Source organism: Myotis myotis, unplaced genomic scaffold (genome assembly GCF_014108235.1).
Source record: "Myotis myotis isolate mMyoMyo1 unplaced genomic scaffold, mMyoMyo1.p scaffold_m19_p_3, whole genome shotgun sequence".
NCBI classification, from domain to species: Eukaryota; Metazoa; Chordata; class Mammalia; order Chiroptera; family Vespertilionidae; genus Myotis; species Myotis myotis.
This window is the reverse complement of record NW_023416335.1, coordinates 115,598,429-115,603,210: the sequence shown is the minus strand read 5'-3', so window position 1 is coordinate 115,603,210 and position 4,782 is coordinate 115,598,429. Positions and strand designations below refer to the sequence as shown.

The 4,782-nt window shown below is 43.6% G+C and overlaps 1 pseudogene; it reads left to right on the top strand.

The window, feature by feature from the left end:
• Nucleotides 1–4,782, top strand: part of LOC118650563 — a 51,396-nt pseudogene that overhangs the window by 293 nt on the left and 46,321 nt on the right.

Below are 4,782 nucleotides of genomic sequence, written 5' to 3'. Positions count from 1 at the left end.
TCGGGGCGGGGCTTTTAAAGGAAAGGTGACCGGGGGAGGAGCGCTTTTCTGGCTCCCCTGATGGATCCCTCCGACAAAAATAATGCAGAGGGCGAGGTCTCTGCGGGCAATTGCTACCCACCTGCCCTGTGTCTCCAGAGCTTGGGAGGAAACTCGTGTGCCGAGTTTGTGGCGATCAGAGCTGTCCTCCTCTGGTTGCATCACGTTGCGCCGGCCTCGGAGAACTTTCATAAACGTCTTTTGTGTTAGGTCTGATCAAAGAACCGATTCCCCTCCCCTGGGAACTGACCTTTAGGCCACTTCACCATGGACACTCCACTTGCTAAGAGTCTCTCCCCTCCGGAGTTTCCTGGAATCCAGACCTGCACAGAGAATTCTCCGCCCAGAAAAAGCCCTTTAAAACCTCTGACTCCCCATCTTTGGGTGCTGGCGCCGTTTGGGGGCTCAGCCCATCTTCCCCCTCAGGACCCGCCCCGAGAATTCTGCATCTGGAAAAGGCCGCCCAGAGTCCTTTAAAATCTCACTCTCTGTCCTTGGGTGCTGGCGCCATTCGGGGGCTCAGCCCGTTTGGGTTTCCAGATGGCCTAATAAATTCATAGTTCTTTACCCCTCTTGGCCCCGTGCGTTCCTCCTTCCGCGACCCTAACATTTTGTATTTAATGAAGTATTTCATAAGCCTCTTTCTAATTATTTTGAGTCAGGGAGCACTGCTGCCATCTGGCAGGTGAGCCAACAGGCTGGGAAGTGAAAGGCTTCCCCGAGCTCGCTGGTGACACACAGTAGGCCAGCCGGATCCGAGCGGGTGGTCGCTGGAGACGGGCTGGGACGCGTGTGATTCCGGGAAGTGTAACCGGGAGGGCTGCCAACCAGCCCACGAAGGGGAGAACTCGGCAGAGGGGCTCTCGGCCTCTGGTTTCTCACCTCCCTGTCTCGGGACCCACCCCTGGCCCTGGGCCCTGGGCCCACCCCGCCCCTCCCATCTCTTCAGTAGGAAGTTCCCCGATGGCAGAAGGAGAATACAGTTGTGATTTAGTGGAGCCACACAGGTAGAGAATACTTCCATTTAGCATATGAGAGGACATTACATTTAATGAATACTTGTAGTCCAGCGGAACACATTGCTGTATTCTCATTAAATAATTGCTTGATTCGGGTATTACCTCTTATTACAGATGAAGAAACTAGTTGGACCTTACATAACTGAGCACAGAGACCACGTGTCAGGGTCCTCCTCAAGTCCCAAGTCTGGCACTGTAAGCACTGATATTTGTTGAAATAGTAAAGTGGGAAACCCAGAAACTCATGTTAGTGACACAAAGTTCAAGGTTAATATTTTCATGTTGGCCATTTCCAAGTTAAACAAGAGAAGTAGAGGTTCATTTTATTCTACAAATTAATACCAAGATAGAAGTTTGGTTAGTGGCGATACGGAGACAGAGTGACTAGCACATACCTTGAGAAATGGTGGGTGCTCAGCAATATGTGCCCACACTTGGCATTTACCTGTGTGTATGCCAGCCACTGCCCTGGGTGCTTTATTTCTATCAAGTCATTTCGTCCTCGGGACAACCTCATCACCCCTTGCACAGAGGAGGGAACTGGAAATAAGTAATTTGCCCAAGGTCACACAGCGAATGGAACCGACAATAAAAAATGCAGGCAGCCTGGTGCGAGAGTTGGCGCTCCTGATGCTGACTGTTCCTTGTGCTGGTGAGTGAAGCAGTTGGGCTTACAAATCTGTGAAGATAGTAAGTGGAAAGTATAACATCGATAGAAGAGTTTAGTACCCAAAGCAAGGACTTGACATTTGATAGGATTATCATTTGAATGATCCTTGGTACCTGAGCTACCTGCCAGCATCCCTTTGGTGGCCCCTCTTTGAAGGGATATTGTCTACAGTAGATAAAATGGGACGTTTTCTAGACTGCCATTGTCCGATGTCGCAAGAAGGAGGTGAGCAGAAAAGGGGGAGAGGGGTTTTGCAGACGTGTCCTCAGAAGCTGTTTTTCTTTTTTTAATCTCTTGAACTCTGCTTTGACCTCCAACTGAAATAAGACCTGACAGCTTTTATAGAGTCATTGAGAGTCTCACTTTGCAGTCCCATGAATAAAGATAATAAAGCAGGCAACTGGCTATTCCAGGACTTGCTAAGGCACATTTCTGGGTTTGGGGAAGTAAGATTACTATGTCACAATCTTCTGTAAACTCTGATTCCATATGTGCACAGAAGGGGATTCTCAGAAGGGTATAGAGCTTCCCCAAATGTTATTGTTTCTACCCATAAAAGTTACTAAAACACCAGGCTGGTTAGCCTGATGCCTCAATAACCAACAATTACTTGAAGGAGCTAAGCTTACACTAGTAAATCCTGTGTTTATTTTGAAGTTAAATAGATGTGACAAAGTGTGTGTAGGTTCAAATATTCAGTATATTCCTAGACAGTTATTAATGAAGTATAGTTAGTTTGTATGCACCTCCTCCATTAGATTGTAAGCTCTTATCAGGGCAGTTTTGTTAAAACAGGGGAATTGAAGTCTATTGTGTGAAATCTAATCACCACTAAACAAACTTCTATTTTGGTACTAGGGAATAATTTTGGTAGAATAAAATGAATGTCTAATTCTTGTTTAACTTGGAAATGGCCAACATGCAAATATTAACCTTGGACTCTGGGTCACAGACACATGAGTTGTTTCTGGGCTTCCCACTTCACTATTTCAACAGATATTCATGCCTTGGGACTTGCTGAGGAGACAGAGTGGACTTGACGAGGACACTTAGACTTGGTCCTTGCTCTCATGGAGCTATTTAAGGCTGAACTAGTTTCTTTATCTGTAGTGCCAACCAGATCTAACTGAGGGCATTTGTCTTAAATGGCAGTAACTTTCTCATTTTATTTTTAAAAAAAAAAAAATATATATATATATATATATATATATATATATATATATATATATATATATAATTGATTTCAGGGAGAAAGGGAGAGGGCGAGAGAGATAGAAACATCAATGATGAGAGAATCATTGATGGGCTGCCTTCTGCACACCCCACACTGGGGATCAAGTTCGAAACCCAGGCATGTGCCCTTGACTGGAATCGAACTTGGGACCCTTCAGTCTGCAGGCCAACACTCTATCCACTGAGCAAAACCCGCTAGGGCAACTTTCTCATTTTATAAGCGCCAGTTTAATAACTGAGAGGACCCATGCTCTCCTGAGCATATGCTTACAAATGTGTCAAAGGGACATAGAAAGCAAGGTGTGGGATAACTCATCAGACTTCCTGAAGATACTGTCTGTCCTCATAATATCTGAAACCTGGAAGCCTTCTTACGGACTCTCCACTATTTACCCTCCGGCGGAATTGTGATGAATCCGCTCTAAACATGTAAACATCCCTACACTTAAAAAGAAAAACCGAAAACTCCATCAAGGTGATTTGACTTCCATCAGTAACTCATTCACTATTTGGAAGGACTTAGGGGATCTTTTCCTTTAAGTAACCTAGATTCATCCTTCGGCTATTTATGCTGCTTCCCCAGAAGAGCTGAGAACGTGTGGTGACCACATCTGTGTTAAAACCCCTCATGCACTCTTAAACTATCCTTAGATTCAGAATAAATTTCTTCATCATGTGTAAGATTTCCCATAACATTAGACTCCTGATTAGGCTCTTGACACACTGATGGCACCAATCATTAAAGTATGATAGTGGTCCTAGCTGTTTGGGCTCAGTGGTTAGAGCATTGGCTCTTGGACTGAAAGGTCTCGGGTTCGATTCTGATCAAGGGCATATACCTTGGTTGCAGGCTTCATCCCCGGCCCTGGTCAGGACACATGCTTGAGGAAACCAATCAGTGTGCCTCTCTCCTGTCAATGTTTCTCTCTGTGTGTCTCCTCCCCGCCCCAACCTTCTACTCTCTCTAAAATTCAATAGGAAAAAAAAATATCCTCGGGTGAGGATTAATAAAAAAAATAAATAGATAAATAAAGCATGATGCTGGCTGTGAATGAGCAAAATAAATTTGTCCAAAATGAATGACATACTTTTTTTTTTTGTTCTTTTTTTTTTTTAGAGAGAGGAAGGAAGGGAGGGGTGGGGAGAGGAGAGAGAGAGAGAGAGAGAGAGAGAGAGCGAGAAAGACCTTGATATGCTACCTCCCGCATGCCCATTACTGGGGATAGAGCCCAAACTTCAAGCATGTGCCCTGGCCGGGAATCGAACCAGTGACCCTCTGGTGCACACACGGGACAACACCCAACCAACTGAGCTGCACCAGCCAGGACTTTTTAAAAAAGCTTTCATGTCTGCTGAATAAAAGAATATTTATATATGGAAGACCCATTTATCTTATGTGAAGAGTATTTTGTGCAACTGAATGAAGAAAAAAATAGGTTCAAAAGTCTCCTTTGGAAAAACAATAGATAAATAAATAAATAGATAGATAAATAAATAGATAAAAAATAAATAAAGCATGATGCTGGCTGTGAATGAGCAAAATAAATTTGTCCAAAATGAATGACATACTTTTTTGAGTTTTGGGGGGATTCAGGTAACTTTGGTCATTTTTAAACTCTTAATGCAAATAATTTCCTTTACCATCATAGGATCTCATGCAGAAACAAAGAGCTACTATAGGAAACCTTACAAAATGTACAAGGTTTACTACTGTATAAATCAAAGCAAAACCAAGTTACTAGTCAGCATTTTACATTTAAAATATAACTAGAGAGTTTTAAACACCCATATGAGATATTTTAGTCACAAGGATATTTAAGG